This window comes from Coenobita brevimanus, chromosome 105 (assembly GCF_032717465.1).
Source record: "Coenobita brevimanus isolate Jiangsu-jjx chromosome 105, ASM3271746v2, whole genome shotgun sequence".
Taxonomy (NCBI): domain Eukaryota; kingdom Metazoa; phylum Arthropoda; class Malacostraca; order Decapoda; family Coenobitidae; genus Coenobita; species Coenobita brevimanus.
Genome location: NC_137058.1, coordinates 14,147,772 through 14,166,500, shown reverse-complemented (window position 1 = coordinate 14,166,500; position 18,729 = coordinate 14,147,772). Strand labels below are relative to the sequence as shown.

Genomic DNA, 18,729 nt, shown 5'->3' with positions numbered 1-18,729 from the left:
AGGTTGTCATTGATGAGTCCTTGGTTCTGTTCAGAGGACGTCTTCGGTTTTTCCAGTACATTCCAAGCAAACGCCATCGCTTTGGAATTAAGTTCTTTGTACTGTGCAACTGTAAGACGGGGTACATCCTTGACTTCGTCATATATTCAGCCAGCACTGTCGATCTCGATAAAACACACCCCCCTTGGCTTCTCAGGCTGTGTAGTGAAAGTGCTCCTAGAAAAGTATTTTGGTGGGAATCATGTGCTGTATACAGACAACTACTATACAGCACCGAAACTTGCCAAATACCTTTCTGAGCACGGCATTGGCTCCTGCGGCACTGTCAAAAGTAATCGTGCCAACTTCCCCAAATTCCCAGAGGCAGGAAACTCGCAGCGAGGAGACGTGCACCTACGCAAGTCTGAGAAGATGCTGGCAATACGGTGGCATGACAAGAGAGTCGTGCACATGCTCACCACCGTACATAAGGGGGAGATGAGAGACAGTGGGAAGGTCGACCGTAGGACAGGCGAACCTGTGATGAAACCTGATGCTGTGTTGGACTATAATATAAACATGCGACTGGTGGACAAGTCCGACATGATGATTGGTGAGATCGACTGCCTCAGGAAGAATACTAGGTGGTACAGGAAAGTTTTTCTGCATCTCATAGATATGACGATGCTGAACGCCTTCATCCTGTACAAGATGAAGGTAAAGCCACCCAAGTCCTTCTCCCTGAGGTTGTTCGCCAGGACTTGTGTCCAGCAGCTGCTGGAAAAATATGGTAAGGTGCAAGCAGCAACTCCAAGGCGCCATCCAGTTACACTTCCCGACCGACTTGAGCAGAGGGCGTATATGGAGCGGCACAGACTTGAGCTAATGCCTGCCACAGGGAAAAGGAAGGCTGCGATTCGCAGGTGTCAGGTATGTGCGCATACCACACGCCGCACACCTGAGCATAAACGCACCTCTTGGCAGTGCGCTGAATGCCAGGTTCCCCTCTGTGTAACCTGCTTCTTCGATTATCACAGCCAGAAGCAGTTCTAACAGTGCAAGTGTGGAAGCAGAATTATTTGGAAATAATGTGTAAATAATGTGTAAATAATGTGTAAATAGCAGGTGAAAGCAATGGATTTTCAGTTCATATGATTGAACAGTGTACTATAGTTTCATCTTACTGAAAGTGACAGTGAATAACATATTGTAAGTAAAATAGAAGGGTAAATATTGAAAATAGAATAGAAAATGTAAATAGTAATGTAAGTAATTAGTAATATAAGAATATGAGTACAAATAATTTATGTTATAACAGTGAGAGTGAATCCGTGGCTCTCTACGTATTTTACTGACTGAAAAATAGAATGACTTCAGTGACAATAAAATAATACGACTGAATGAAACTTATGGAGAAAGACTCCAGATATATCTCAGTGTGATATAGTAATAGAAATATAAAGTGTGAGGGGTTTTATGAATAATAAATGACAGAGTGCCTAGAGCGAACTAGCGCAAGTGCGGCGATCAGACGCGCTCGTAATTTCCATTGCTTTCACACTGTTTTTTTTTTTTTAGTATGGATCCCAAACTACTTGAAAATGGTAGAATAGTGTTTATAGTGTTTGTATCTGGCTGTGGTAATCATATAACGGGTTGTCGGGAAGTGTAAAGTGGAGACTTAGTTACCCTACTTCAGAGGTCTCCACAAGTCCTACGGAAACTGACGAAGGCTCAACAATCATTCCAGGAGAAAGCTGAAGGTATGTGCTATAAGCATATATAATTTTATTATTCTAGGACTAATAACTGATTATTAGCAAATATTTTTTGAGAGTCTCTCGGAGCCCAAATAACCCCGCGGGACACGCAAGTAATTGGTAAACAAGCCCGCGGTGTAGGGGTTAAGAAAAGCTGTATGTGGGGAGCCTCCCCACACACGAGAGTTGTACTCTAAACAGGGGCGAATGAAACCCGTGCATCAAGTCAACAACTGTGCAGGGGTAAAGAAGGTACGAAGTCGGCTTAGCACGCCTAATCTCTTGGAAGCAGATTTTACAAGAGATGCAATATGATTTCTCCAGGATAAGTCCCAAGTGAATGACACCCCAATCATGTTCAAGGATGATACAGGATCGAGCTGGATAATATTAAACCTTAGAGGGTACTCCTGTGAAAGATTGTGTCGGGTTGATAGGTGTAAAATCTGAGTTTTTGATGCATTAAAAACAAGATTATTTTTACCTCAGTCTGAGATACGAGTCAAGTTAGACGTTAGGTGTGCCATAGCCTCATCCCTTGTTTGTTGAAGTAACTGCTGAGATGGATATTGCAGAAACCTAATGGAAAGGTGAATGGTGGAATCATCAGTGTATGAGTAGATAGGGTTAGATGTACAGCTTAGAAGGTCATTAATGCATAAAATGAAGAGAGTTAGCGACAGGACAGAGCCCTGAGGAACACCACTGTTGATAGATCTTGGAGGAGAACGATGGCCGTCTACAAGAGCAGCTATAGAACGACCAGAAAGGAAGCTAATGTTGAAGGCACAGATAGAGGGATAGAAACTGTAAGAGGGCAGTTTGGAAATTAAAGATTTATGCCAGACTCGATCGAAAGCCTTTGAGACGTCAAGTGCAATGGCAAAGCTTTCGCCAAAGTCCAGAAAGGAGGATGACCAAGGGTCTACAAGGAAGGTGAGAAGATCGCCAGTGGAGCGTCCCTGATGGAACCCATACTGACGATCAGAAAGAAGGTTGTGATAGGAAAGATGCTTTAAAATTTTTCTATTAAGAATTGACTCGGAAACTTTTGAAACACAGGATGTTAAAGCAATTGGACTATAGTTAGAGGGTTGAGAACGGTCACCCTTCTTTGGGACTGGCTGAATGAGAGCAAACTTCTAGCAAGAATGAAAGGTACAAGTTGACAGACAAAGGCGAAAGAGTTTACCTAGGTAGGATGTAAGCACTGAAGCACAGTTCTTGAGGACAACAGGAGGGACTCCATCGGGCCCATATGCCTTATTATTATTGAGGCAAGTGATGGCAGAAAATACATCAGCTGAAGAAATTTTAATGTCAGCCATGAGGAAGTCTCAGGGGGGAAGTGATGGAGGAACAGCACCGGAATCGTCTAAGGTGGAATTGGAGGAGAAAGTCTGAGCTAAGAGATCTGCTTAGAACCAAGAAGGTTCCACATGTAACTATCTCATATTATTTTGTTTACATTTCAGATTGTATTATGCAATATAGTTTGAAATCATTGACTGCACGTCTAAAATGCGATGGATCTCTCCTGTTCGAGGAGGAGGCCCCAAACCACACTCCACTCAATCTCATCCCATGGGTACGAGTCCAAAGCGTTGCAATTTATGTGCTAATTTTTGTTGTGTGGTTAAAATTATATGGCTGCAAGGTGTTTTAATCCAGGTATATAAACTTGGCACGATGTCATGTACTAATATGACTGACTAGAATAATTTTCTCTCTCTCTCTCTCTCTCTCTCTCTCTCTCTCTCTCTCTCTCTCTTTGTCTGTCTGTCTGTCTTTCTCTCTCTCTCTCTCTCTCTCTCTCTACATACATACATACATATATTATATATCTATCTGTCTATTTATTTATAAATATACATATTTATGTGTGTGTGTGTGTGTATTAGAGCTGCATTTTTTTTTTTTTTTTTTTTTTTTTTTTTTTTGCCCTTCAACCACGCCCAAACCGAAGGCCAGAGACCTCCAAACCCATATATATTGTGAATCAGGGTAACCCAAGGCTGGTTTTAGGGGGGTCAAATTTCAGAGCTGCATCATTTGAAGTCACCCGTAGAGTGTTCACCCTTTTGTCCCAGGCAACGCCTGGTACCCCTACAGCCCAATTTTTGGCATGGACTCTCACATGACCTCCAGTTTGGACACAGGCTGTGTGAAGTTGACCTCTGAGGTCATTTGAGGTCACCGGTAGGACATGCTTGAATGACTGGACGCAGCAGCCCAATATTTGGCATGAAGACTCACATGGCCTCCAGTTCGAACATAGGCTATGTGAGATTGACCTCCGATTAATTTTGTGGTCACCAGTCGGAGATCATTAATTTTGAGGTCATTGGTAACAGTACACAAGTGCGCACAAATACTGTATGTTAGTTTGTGAAAGCTGAAACAGAAAGTTCCTGGACCTCTTATAATCCCTCTTCAAAAGCATAAGTGGTAGCTACATGGTCTTTCTGGAGTAGAAAAAAAGATTGTACTAGAACAAAATATAGGATTAAAGTGTTCGCATTTTTGGCCTGGGCAATACCGGGCATCCCTGTTAGTGTATATATATATAAATCGGTAGAGAGGTGGCTTGCGGTCCTACCGGACCCAGGTTCAAATCCCCGCTGGGTCATGGACCAGTTTAAGGATATGAATTTCATTCCAGCAGACTTTACCGATCTACCAGAAGACCCGCCGACATGTCGTAATAATACCCCACTAATACCAATACACCAGTCCTGTATGAGACAGCCCGAGAATGTATTCAATATGGACGGTGTGTGTTAGCGCCGAAGTGGTGACATGTAGAGGTGTACTATATGTAGGAGGACTACTGGGCCTTGGGAGCAGGCTGAGAAGCCTATGCCCAGAGTCGAGCATATATATATATATATATATATATATATATATATATATATATATATATATATAAATTCTTTATCTATCTGTCTACCTATATATATCTATCTATCTGTCTATATCTTTATCTATCTATCTATCTATTTGTCTATCTATATATCTATATCTATATAAATCAATATAAATATCTACATATATCTATCTATCTATCTACCTATCTATATTTATCTACCTATCTCTCTATCTATATTTATTTATGTATATATAATATCGTTTTTGTAAATTTTCTCCAAGAATCGACGACAACATATAAAAGTTGTTAATGTTCAGTAGCCTCGGTCTGTCTGGCCAAGCAGGTCAGTCAACCCCAGGCAAGTAACCACCCTTACAGGGCCGTCCTGTGCAATGAATCAATGTTTCCTTGAGGAAGACAGTGCCTTGCCACTGCAAGGTACGGGTAACAGTAGGAATGTCTGGTTTCCGGATGGACGTCGCGTTTACGTCTCTCCACTCAGTTAACAGGAGCACTGTAGTAAACTCCACATCACCCTGTCATTTGGTTATAAGGTTTCCACCCAGCAGTGAAAATTATTTCCTAGGTTACAAGAAAAAATTGAAGGTAAAGACTGCAGTTAGAACCCAACCATGACATAAGTTCAGCAATACCATGTTGCTCTAAAACAATCCAAGCCAGTTAAACCATAATACCCAGCTATGTGTCCGCGATTTTTATGTGAGGTAAGTTGAGCAGAATGAAATGTTTCTCCCAGGCTTCATAAGGGGGTCAGGCTACGCCACACATCCGGATGGAGACTAGACGAGGGAAAATGTTTATCTGTGGAGAGACTTGTAAAGGCTGCTCTTGCTTGGTTTTAGGGTTATATGCTCATTCTGCTTATGAGAATACTTTGAGTTAACAATTCACCACTTCTAAACGACAAAAGCTAGATGCCAAACTTCATAGGTTGTGCTCTATTCACCTTGTATGGGGTCAGCCTGCATACCACGTTAAACAGCGCATGCTGTAGTGAGAGATGAAGGGTGTGGCTGGTTAGGAAAAGGAAGGTAAGATAAGAATGTAAACCGATAAAGAAAAGGTGCACTGTATTGTGAAAAAAGCAGAGTGAAGGAAAAGTATGATTAGAGATAGAAGGAGTAGAGACTGAGGAATAGACTATAGCACCAGTCGAACAGGACAGTACTCCCGAGGTGGATGGCAAGCTGGTGATAGGGAGAGCTGGAGTTCCCGTTTCACCAGCCCTCAGGACTTGATCCTGACCATCTCCCTTTGCTGAACGTTTTCAGTGCTTTCATTTACACAGAAAGTAAGGCAGCATACTCTATTAATACCTCTACCTTCAACTGTCTACACCACACTACAAACACACAAGATATCAAACCTTCTATTTCCACTCCCTTTAGCAGTGGCCGCTGCATTATTACAAGCAAACTAGGTGGTAGCTCGGATTCCATGACCAGCAGGGTAGGGCTGGCTGGACAGTGTCCTTCCGATCGCCATCAATTGACTGTGCTGGCAGCGACTGTTGCAATTTCCAGTCATGCTCATCAGCGGGGAAGTGCAGGTGCGGCCTTATTCTTTACTAATGTCCGAGGTCTCAGCACCAATCTAAATTCAGTTCATTTTTTCCTACAGTCCCTGTCCCATCTGGCCCTATTCCTCACAGAACCACAAATCTCTCCTTCTAACGAAAGATCCCCATTTTGTTTTCCTGGCTACCATCTCCTCACAGACTTCCGTAACAAGGGCAGCACCAGTTGTTATATTAAATCTCGATATGCAGTTGACACCGTTTTAAACTTTACTTCAACTAATTTTGATTACTCACCGTATAAAATAAATTTTCTAAATATTACCAAATATATCTGTGTAGTCTATCGCTTCCCCAATGCTTCTTCAGAATCCAGTGTATTGGACTCCATAGCCACACAGTTGAATAACTTTAACCTTGCCCTTAGCACCGAAATAACCATTTTGGGTGATTTTAACGCACATAATCTTGAATGCTTATTGCATTCTGCCAGGACTGACAATGCTGGTCTAGAGTGCGAACTGTTTGCAGAATTGTTTAATCTCACTCAGTTGGTAAAGCAACCAACCAGAATACCAGACCATAATGCCCATCTCTTGAATCTATTCCTGACAAATAATCCTGATCAGTACAGGATAGAAGTACTGTCACCACTTGGATCCTTTGACAACAATCTCACCAGAGCCTCATTAGTTAGCCCCCCAAAACCTCCCCGTTCTGAACCTGTCAGGGTAACCCGATGACACTATGATAGGTCAAACTGGGATAGATTTAGAAATTATCTTGCTGACATTCCATGGCAGTCTTTCTTCTCTAGTGATGTCAGTTCTACCCAGTCCCACATTAATGACTTTACACTAGCTGGTATGGACTTATTCATACCAAGTCAACAGTTCACTAAGAGAATGAATTCTCCAAAATGGTTTGATAGCAATTGTGCCAGAGGAACAACCCAAAAGCCATTATTTAAAATCAAAACATCTGAACAACTCTGTCAATTTAAAATTACTAGAAACCATGCAAAAGATGTAATAAATCTCGCTAAATCAAACTTTCTTCAAAATCAAGCATCAAACCTACTTAATGACCCTAATGACAATAGAATACCCTGGTCAACTCTCAGTTCTTTCAATAATAACTTTAACAAGTCATCATCCATTCCCCCACTAAAATCTTCAGATTGTAACTTCACAAATGACCCGCATGGGAAACCATATATCTTTGCAAGTACTTTTGCCAGAATTCTACTATAGAGGAAGGCATCCAGAACGTCCCAGTACTAGAACTTGACTCTTCCGAAACTGTCCCACTTAAAATACAGACAAGATACGTAAAATCCATCCTAGACAATTTACCTACCAACAAAGCCCCAGGCCCAGATGGAATTCCTCCAACTGTTTTGAAAAAGAATTTGTCTCTTGTAGGTAAATTATTCAGACTATGCATACGTACTTTTTCATTCCCTAATTCTTGGAAAGAAGCCAATATCTACCCAATTCCAAAGAAAAGAAGTTCCTTTCACCTCTCTGATTACCGACCAATACCTGTCACATCTTCTCTGGTAAAGCATTTGAAATTTTAATTAATAAACACATAGTTAAACATCTTGAATCCAACAACTTAATTGTTGATAGACAATACGGTTTTCACCATGATAGATCCACCATTGACATACTCAGTCTTCTGACTCATACCATCCATCAATCAATCGACCGACATGGAGAAACTCATGCAAGAGCCCTTGATATTTCTAATGCGTTCAACAGAGTACGGCACCGTTCCCTGCTATCCAAACTCCCTTGCTATGGACTAATGTCTTTTGTTCCTCTGCTTTCCTCACATCTCAACGACAGAAAAAAAGAGTAAAAGTAGATGATGTACATCCCAATTTTCACTCATTTAATGCCAGCGTGCCACAGGGATCAGTTCTGGTGCCAACCCTGTTTGTGGTTCATATTAATGAGCTCTTATCTGTCACCCACAGTCCCATCCATGCATATGCAGATGACTCAACACTTCACAGTTCATTCACACGCAGACACCCATTTACAAAGTCTAATATCCCCATAAATCAAGCCATCTCCATAAATCATGACTTATCTACGATCAATGAATGGGGACAAAACAACCTAATCTCATTTAATGCGAGTAAAACCAAATATATTCAATTTACAAGACAGATATTGCCAGATTCGTATATTAGCTTCAGTGCTACTAATATTCCCATCTCCAAAAATATTTAAATTCTTGGTGTCTCACTTAACAATGCCCTCAGCTGGACCTCTCATGCCAGATCACCCGCTAAAATCGCCTCAAAGAAACTTGGATTGTTATACAGAGTCCATAACTTCTTCACTAACGAGCAGATAGCTATAATTTATGAGTCATGAGCGCTCTCAGCTTGAATATTACTCACCCTTGTGGAATGGATGTGGAGAGGTTGCATTAAAACAACTAGACAAAATTCAGAACAAAGCTGTTGGGATTATTAATAACCCTACTTTATAAATAAACTACCTCCCCTACAAGTAAGAAGGAATGTTTTCTCCTTTGCATTATTTTACAGATAATTTATGGCAAATGCTCAGACGAAGTTGTGTCCATTGTGCCACCTCTCCATGCCTTCCCTCGTGCTACACGGGTATCTGGTAGCGCTCATGACTGGAATGTCACTCTGCCATATTGCAGAACTTCTGCCTATCAGAATTCTTTTATTCCCCGAACTGAATCTCTTTGGAATTCGCTTCCCCAGAGTTGTTTCCCTCCAAACTTCAACCTAGAGCTGTTCAAGTCCAACTGTTACAGATGTTTTATGAATGGAGGACTCCAGTAATCTGGTGTATGGACCAATGTTTTTTTTTTTTTTTTTATTCATTTGCTTTTCCTTCCTCTGTTGTGTTAGTAAAAAAAATAGAAGGTGAGTGTTAAGGAATCCCACCTGCATATAGGCTTCACCCGTGTAGCGCAGCTGTAGTCTACCTAATTTACTTGTTAATGCAGTGTGGGCTAAAAAAAAAAAAAATGTAACAGCCAGTTCAGAACTGCATATTACCAGGAGCTGCAACCCTGGTGACATTACATAATCTGACAACCTCCAATCGCCTCCTGGACACTTGGTTCTGCACACAACACATGACTTTCACCTCGACATATACTTCATGCCACGTCGCCACCTGCTAATATCTAACACTATATATTTCACACAGTTCCCCTGTCTTTTGCTATACGAAGTGTGAAAACCAAATCTGTGTTCTGATGTTTTTCTTCCATAACTTTTAAAAATGTATTTCCGTGGATCTTCTTGTATTACGGTTATACAACTGTGAAATGCTTCCATTTAAAGTTTTATTGGTCGCTCGAAGTCTTCAACGCTCTCATTATGGTGCCTTAGTATTATTGTGATACTGTGATGTAAGTGCTTCCTATTTCTCCCTTAAAATAATTTTCACCTTTGTATCAGTTTGTTTATCAGCATAAAACTTTTTATTCATTTTCCAGTGATGTCAGTACCACTTGCTCCTCCTCAGTTCACTGGACATCGTATTGATCACAGACTCTGCCCGCAGCACCTGCCTCACCTCTGTCTGCCTCACAACTCTCCTACCTCACACCTCATCTGTCTCATTTCCGCTTGGCTCACACCTCACCTACCTCACATCTTACTACCTGCCTCACATCTGACCTGCTTCACAACTCGCTTGCCTCACACCTCACTTGTCTCATATCTGCCTGACTCACTTATCACCCACCTGACACCTCACCATCTGCCTCACCACTGCCTAACTCACACCTCACCTGCTTCACAACATACTTGCCTCACACCCCACTTGTCTCATGTCTGCCTTGGTCACACCTTTCCTGCCCCACACCTCACCTCCTGTCTCATCTCTGTTTCTCACAACCACAGGTTCAAACCCTAACCCGTGTACGAGTATGTCATACGCTGAATCACTGCTGAACGTCTGATTCACCCTCACCTGTACCTGTCACATCCTCAACCTGTCACACCCTATCCACACCTGTCACACCCTCGGCTGTATCCCTCACACCCTCAACTTGTCACGCCTTCACCTCTGTTACATGTTTAACAAACGTTCAATCCTGATCCCGTCTCACTCTCCCCAGCCTCATTCCCACACTTTGCCACGTTTACCATTGCCATATTCTCACCTTATCACAATCCACCTTTAACTGTCTCTCAACACTGTGTCATTGTCACCTGCTCCACACCGGTGCACTCATCAGTTTACTCTGTCTCACTCGCACCTGTCTGTCACCTGCTTACACCTTCCTCCTCCTAATCGTGACCTGCACCTCTTTCAGGCCCCCTCAGCGTTGCTTTGCTCTGGTATGTGTGGTGTGGGCTGAACAGCCCAAGTACCCTACTATGCTACGCTGACATGTGGATCTACAGTATCGCGTTATTATATGACTTGATTCTCTTAATTAACCCAGCGTTATTGGCTTACTATGTTACCATAAATCAGGAACGTAAGTTGTTTATGTGTGTGTGTGTGTGTGTGTGTGTGTGTGTGTGTGTGTGTGTGTGTGTGTGTGTGTGTGTGTGTGTGTGTGTGTGTGTGTGTGTGTGTGTGTGTGTGTGTGTGTGTGTGCATAACACCAATCACGGCCAAACTACTGGTTCAAATATCACGAAATTAACACATGGATGAACCTATTTCGGCATCTTGATCAATAATTGCCTTGTGCTGATGAATATTCATCTGCACATGCGCATACTGTCTTAAAACACTGAGCCAGTATCGCCCACCACTAACGTCTCGGGAACGTAAACTTTGTGGCAAACAAGGGACTCTTGTTTGAGGGCTTCTTACTGCATATGTGGAAGTACAAACATAAATTCACTACTTTATTTATCACCTCCAAATACCCGGGACGATTGTCTGCCAAAGATGACCCATACACCACACAGGACATGGAAGTGAGCATAGGCTATTGTCTTTGAGGGCTCTGAACGCAATTCTGTACATTGGCAGAACTTTATCCTAAGGTACTGGGCCATTTACCGCCACAGTAAACAAATAAATCAAAATAGATCTTAAGGGGGACATGGACGGCGTGTCTTTGGGTTTGTCAGTGCGCGGCGTGCACTGGTATTTCTATACATTGCATCCTTTCACGCAGTAATGATGCTAGTGGTGGCTGTGGTAGTGGCAGTAAAGATACTGGTGGTTGTGGTAGTGCAGTGATGGTAGTGGTGGTTGCGGTATAGATACTGATCATAGTGTGGCAAAGAAAGTAATGTTAATGATTATAGAACTGATATTACAAGTGATGATAAAAGTGAAGGGCATCACCGTCTTGGACACATCAAATCTTTATACCCCGTCCCTTTCCCCTCCATCAGGCAAACTTAGTGTGCTGATGAGTGGTTTATTGAATTATGAAGAGGAGGGGAGGCTGGAAGTTGCCGTATTATACTGGCGGGTGTATGGGAAAGTTATACTCGTATGGCAAGGTGTGCTGGGAATATGTATGGGAAGCGTGGGTGTTATGGGTGTGTGAAGGTTTTGAGAGTGAGGAGCTGGCAACATCATGTAAGGATGAGTCTTAATAAGATATAGTACTGCTTTCACTGACAATTACGTAAATGGCAGTGAGAACAGAAATTATGTGACCAGTGCGTCGATCACCCATCCCATTGCCTATCGTTTCTTTTCTTTTTGAAGGTCTTGAACATGCTTGCATGTCTCAGCCTTATTAGCCTGATGGTGGTTGTCTATGATGCATAATGTTCGGCAGCATTGCTTATCAGTTCCTTTTCTCTGATAACTCAGACTTAAATTATTGTAACACATCTCAAACACTCTTAGATCCATTCTTTTTGTGCCTTACTTTTCACAGTCATGCTCGTATATCTGTTCACCCAGTTTCAATCCTTTCTTTCTGTATGTATACCACATATAGTAGCATTAGTGTCTTTTCCTATCTGCTTCCCTTAGCACCATGATGCCAGAGGTGTGTGCTGCACTATCACTAGTATTTCCATAACATAGTGGACATTTCATGTGTACGATCGATTAAGGAGAGAGGGGGGGAGTTTAAGATGAAAACAAAATCGGAAAGTAAGGATGGATAGGAAACAGACTGGATAAAATATATATATGATAAGAGTGCGACAAGTACATATATATACGAAGATAGATACATACATATTACATATACACATAGAGATAGGGACAGATAGATAAACTGATAGAGATTGAGGTAGTCTGATATAGAGATAGACTGGTAGAGAGAGAGAGAGAGAGAGAGAGAGAGAGAGAGAGAGAGAGGAAATGTAAGGGAAAACGGGAATCAGGTGGCAGCCAGGAAATTAATGTAGATGGGAAATTATTACTGTGAGTACAGTGGAAGAAACGAAACGGAAAGACAAAATTAATAAGGTACAACATTTCCCGAGCCTTGATCATCATGTTTATTTTTAGATGTAGCAGCATCTCTAGGGGTCGCTTTGTCTGTCAGTCTCTTTTTAAAGAGTTTTGGACGGAAGGTGCTTCACTCCCGTAGACTTTAACCGCTTTAACTAATCTATATCACGTCACAAACACATTATTCCAACATTTCACAAAACATCGTTCAAATTCACCCTCCCACATCACACCACACCAAGGACATAAACCGGGACCTTAAAACTCCTGCAAGTACAGTACAATATTTATGTATTTATTTTCCCTGGGCAATCAGCAAAAAGTACAGTTACTCTCTCAGGCTTAACAAACCAAATTTCACAAGAGGCGCTGAATCGTTAATTTATATCTCATATGATTACTACTATTATACCATTAGAGACGGTATGTTAAAAGCTCAAGTATATTGTCATTCATATTTCCCACACACATAAAACATGACGAAATATTACTTAGGTCCATTTTCATCCACTTCATTGTGAAGCATATATATTTGGTGGCTGTACGAGGGAGTTTTCCACGCTGTTCGGTACTGCTTCTTTGTTCATATTGATGGCAGTGTGTGTGTGTGTGTGTGTGTGTGTGTGTGTGTGTGTGTGTGTGTGTGTGTGTGTGTGTGTGTGTGTGTGTGTGTGTGTGTGTGTGTGTGTGTGTGTGTGTGTGTGTGTATTATTTTCATGTTTTAAGGAAATTTGTTGCTTTAATTTGACAGAGGAGGTTATTGTCACCAAGCATATTGCAGACACAGACTTGCTTTGTGGCGTTTGTGGGCCTTGCAATACGGACGTCAGTGCTAGGAGCGCACACTGATTCCTTCACTGTTCGGGGGATATTTTGTACCTACCTGTCTTTCATACAGTACTCTCTTCCCCCATTAGGAGCGTAGGGGTCCAGGACTAGGCTACACAGTCTCAAAATATAAGACGAGGATGACGGGCCCCATTCACCCCTGAGATGTACAATGTGAGTATTAAACCCCACCTCCACCTAGGATAAACTCTATTATCGGCCCATCTGACTGGAGCACCTTCAGCCCAGCCTACCACACTTTCCCTCAGCTGAATAAAATTGTCCTGCTAATGCAAAATTTTAAATGAAAACATGTTTTAATAAAGAAAGGGTTAAGGAAGTTCATTTTTACCAGTGACCTCGACATATGATAGTAAATTTCAGGCCACAAAATTTGGCTTAGCTTTGCACTGTTAAACGCCTCTCGGGATCTCCTCCAATCAATTACTCTATCTTCAGCAGCCTCACTGAGTGTGCAGGACCCTTGCATCCATCCTCCCACAGAGTTATAGTAGGTAATTCATATGCATATGATGCTCTTCATTCTTTTTCCCGTTAATTCCAGATACTATAACTTGCCAATTATGAGTTCATGTAACTGTTTTCATCCTGAAATTGAAACGAAATCCAACAGCTAGCATGGTGAGATGTGGCTCTGTTGTAATAGAATGTAATCGTGATGTCTTAGGTTTGCTTCCTAATGTGTCAGGTGGAGATATTATTGACAGTTAAGCCTCGTTGCTTTAAGATTCAGTATTCTTCTAAAACTCTATTAACATACCGTGAAAACACCGTACTGGAACAATCATTATCCATGCAAGTGGCATGATGCGTGAGAGGGGCACCACGCGTTCTCTCCATTTGTTGGATCACAGTAAAGGTGTGCATGCCTCTGTAGCTCATTCATGGAGGATCCATGGTACGTTACTTGAAAAAAAAAATGCCTAGAAGTTAGGAAACATAAAAGGAAAAAAAGTTAAATCTGGTGTATCACGTGATGAGCCCTGGTTCAGTTACTGAAATGTAAACCATTTTTCAATCATTTCATTGAATGCTGTCTGAGATAAGTTCCAAGGAATTTCTTGCCACCTCCATGTACTCTTCGAGCTGGTGCTGGAGAGGGACTCCTTCACGTGGTGGCACCGATATGACCGGACGTTGGAGGTACCCAATTTGCAAACGTCCTTAAATTTTCCTTTACCTCTCACAGGGCGATGGTAGGCTGCGGGGAAGGGGCAGTTAGTTCAGCCAATGGCTTTACGTCCAGATGATCCTAGGACTGCAGCTATCATCGCAGTTCCAGTTTATGATTCTACATAGTTCTGATGCTTCTTTATTCATTAGACGAATAACCCCAGTTAAGGTGAACACACTGATCTGGCGGGAACAAGAATATGATATAAATAACATGGATCTGAGGGAGTTAAGTTAATCGAGATTATTAAAACACTATAGATGCGTTCTAACCTAAACTGAATAATATGGTCTGGCAGTAGTAATAACAAAAGGCAAAGTAAGGCACTATATACAGGATGTTAACTATCCATCCATTACCAAATGATGGATACACAATTGATGTATAGCTGATGGCAAAGCTATCTCCTGTGAGATGTGGGCCATTTGATGTACCATCAGGAATTCAGGTTATTCTTGATGACTCCGTATTGCTACTGGATGCCTTATTGATTTGTAAGAAAAAAAATACTTTACAAGTACAACATGGATAACATAAAAAAAAAAATCTCTAACCTAAAATCCAGTGTATGTCTGATTATAAACAAAAGTTCTCTAAAATGGGATTTTTTTTTTTTTTAAATCCTCTTTTCTCTCTTTGCATATCGAACAGTAAGGTGTCCAAAAAGCACACCTATTCTGGCGTCTTTCATCGTCATGTCTTTGTGAATTTACCGTCTGGTGGAGAAGACTGACCTCATTGCATGATGTCACAAAGTGTTGATGAACGAGATAATCAGTCCATCAAAGCTCACAGCTCAATTCCAATAGTGCCATCCAAATCTACAAAACAAAGATCAGGCCTATTTCCAGTGCCGGGCTGTAGTGCTGATGGGGATCCAATTTGGTTGGTTGGGAATCCAAGTCCAAATGCTTCAAGTTGCGGTAGAAGCATCCTACTTTGTTGCGCTGTCCAGCAACAGAAATGCCATACCGGTACCATCATAGAGAATGAGATGGTCAGTAAAGTATGTGGGGAGGACCAGGTAAAGAAGCTGAGTGCCCTATCTGTTTTGAACAACACGATCCGCCAATGAGTCGACAACATGGCGTCAGATGTCCTGTCTCAAGTTATAACAGAGATCAAGGAAAGCTCATATGGCAAATTTTAATTGCAGTTCGATGATCATGCGATGTCACCAGTTACACTGTTCTCCTTAGGTTCGTCCACTACGTCCACCAGAACCAGATCAAGGAAGAGTTCCTTTTGTGTGAGAATCTGCTTGCGACCACAAAGGGAGAGGATGTCTTCAGTATTATCAATGGATTCTTCATCAAGAATAGACTGGACTGGAACTGTGTTCAACAGGTCGGAAGGAATAGACACAAGTGGTTTAAAGTAGAATATACACAACGAACTGCATTCATTACATAGTTTTATTAATTACAAATATGTAGCTGTAGCTAGTAGTCTTTATAGGATTCATATAAGATATATTATGCCATTCCTTCCTTAACTAAAACCATTTGATGGAAAAGATGATTATGAAAGAATAACCCTATATTTTCTTTCCAATCCAGAAATCACTGTGGAACATTGCATCATTCATCGGTACTCACTTGGCTCGAAAAGCCTCTCTTCTAGGTTGAAGTCAGTGTTCGGCGACATTTTGACTGTTGTCAACTTCATCAAGTCGAGGGATGTGAATTCCTGCTTGTTCAACGAGCTGTGCAACGAAATGAGAGAGCAGTATTAGGTTCTGCTCTACCACACCAACGTTTGCTGGTTGTCACGAGGCAAGATTGTATGTCAACTCATTGAGCTCTGAAAGGCTAATCAGTAATTTCTAGAACAAAAAGGATCTCTTTTTTGCAGCCAATTTTGCCTATAGGGAGTGACTTGCCCAATTGTGTTACTTGGATGATATATTTGCAGAGCTGAACAGTGGGAATCTGCATCTACAAGACCGAAATACGATGGTCATCGATGCCCATTACTTCTCCAGACAATCAAGGGAGACATCAGTGACCATTTGAAGGGTGACCGAGAAACCGCTAGTCTTCATCATTTATCCTTTCACTGTACCTGATGAGGCCACTCATGATGAATATTTCCCTGCCAAGGAGGAGTGGATCACCGTGCAAGTCAACGATGCCTTCAAAATCGAATTCCAAAACCGAAGTTCCAATTCCTTTTGCATTTTACGACTACCTGACTCTCCAAATCTGGCCAAGAGTGCATTGAAGTTGCTGGTGTCCTTCCAAACAAAGTACCTATGCGAGAAGGGGCTCTCGATTGCAATGGGGATGAAATAAAAGAAAAGGACTCGCCTGGATGTGGCAAACGATGCCAGGCTGGCACTCTCAACCATGAAGTCAAGAATTCCTGAACCCCCTCCTAAGATGCTACTCCCACTGACTGACTGTGACTGTGTTTTTGGTGATAAAGATGAGTAATGTTCAGAATTAATAAAATAAAATAACATGTCTTGCATTCAATCAATGCAGTGAATAACGAATATTGACACCGTTTTGGGTATGGGGATAACAGGCTTAATGTACCAAATTAAATTGGGTAACGAACTGAACAAGGTTTGGTATCACTGCTCTAGGAAAAGAACGGTGGCCGTCTCCAACAGCACTATAGAACGACCAGAAAGGACGCTAGAGATGAAGGCACAGATAGAAGGAGAGAAACCGTAAGAGGGCAGTTTGGAAATTAAAGATTTATACCAGCAGATTCTCGCACAAAAGGAACTTCAGAGCGTTGGGGCCCAACTGGGAACATTTTTGGTGGGGTCTCCGGGTTCATAGCAGAGGCCTGTATAATCATAGAGATATAAATAAAGTGTATTACAGACATATATCTCCATGATAAAATAGAAACAATCAAAATGTGCACTTTAAAAGTGCATGTGCGTTATATATTTGACCACATAGATCCAAGTTACATTTGAGTGTAAAATTGCATCTATGTAAACCTACAAGTAAACAAGTGTGGCGTTTGTAGCTTAAAGGTTCTGTATGGTTGAAGCAAACAAGCCCTCACATTTTCACACAAGACCTCGCGTCCCTAGATCCCATACATTTCTCAGGAAATGCATTGCCCGAACCATTCAACTGTCCGAACCATCACTGCTTTCCCCTACCCTAGCTCTCTAGCAAAGGGTCCCCTTAGGTGTTGGGCCCCGTTGGGAGGAATTGGTATAATTGGCTTAAAGCTAGCCCTGAACAGGAAAGAACCCATCAAGACCATATGCCTTGTTAGTACTGAGGCTAGCAATGGCAGAAAACACATCAGTTGATGAAATTTTAATGTCAGCCATGAGGAAGTCAGGGAGGAGAAGTGATGGAGGAACAGCACTGGAATTTTCTAAGGTGGAATTCGAGGAGAAAGTATGAGTAAAGAGGTTTGCTTTATCAATAGAAGAAACAGCTACAGAACCATCAAAGTTGAACAGGAAAGAGGTAAAGATGATGATGTAAAGTGTTAGGAAGGTTTTTGGCAAATCGCCAGAAGGGACGGGAAGAATCCGAGTTGGACAGTTCAGAGAGTTATTCCGAATGAATTTATTTTTAGCAGAGCAAAGAAAAGATTTTGCACGATTCCGGACAGAAACATAAAACATATTAGATTCTGGGGGTGGTTGGCTCTGGTATCTTTTGTAGACCTGCTTCTTATTGTGGTCATCATTAGAACTTACTCTCAGGTGACAAATATTCCTTTTTCTCAAATAATTATGTCACCGTTACGAGATATCACGCGGTGTGAGCCTGTAAATTTATCATCTTTAGAACTACGTGTATTTGAACGAGTAAATACTAAGTCCCCAACGTCAATGTTGATGGATGATGCAGACTTATGCTGGCAATGTAGCTTTCTCCTCTTTAGATACGGCCAGATTGGCCTTTATATACTGGTGTATTTCTGGAAGCCTGTCAGTTTCACTTTCACATAATCGTCCAAATTACAGAGTAGAATAGCATTCGATACTAGCAATGACTAGGGTTTCCTTTTTTAATCCATATGGATTTATTAACATAGATATTGCCAGAGGATTTAGTAACAGAGATATTGCCAAAGGATTTATTAGCAGAGATATTGACTGATGCTGCAACTTGGGGTATCCAGTCATTCCAACAGGTGTTTTGAGGACCTAAGTACCACAAGCACTCCAGCACCTTACGATT

At 41.6% G+C, this 18,729-nt stretch overlaps 1 pseudogene; it reads left to right on the top strand.

Annotated features, from left to right (window-relative positions):
* Positions 1–15,644: 15,644 nt before the first annotated feature.
* LOC145416236 (protein FAM200C-like) lies at positions 15,645–16,430 on the top strand (annotated as a pseudogene).
* Positions 16,431–18,729: the final 2,299 nt, after the last annotated feature.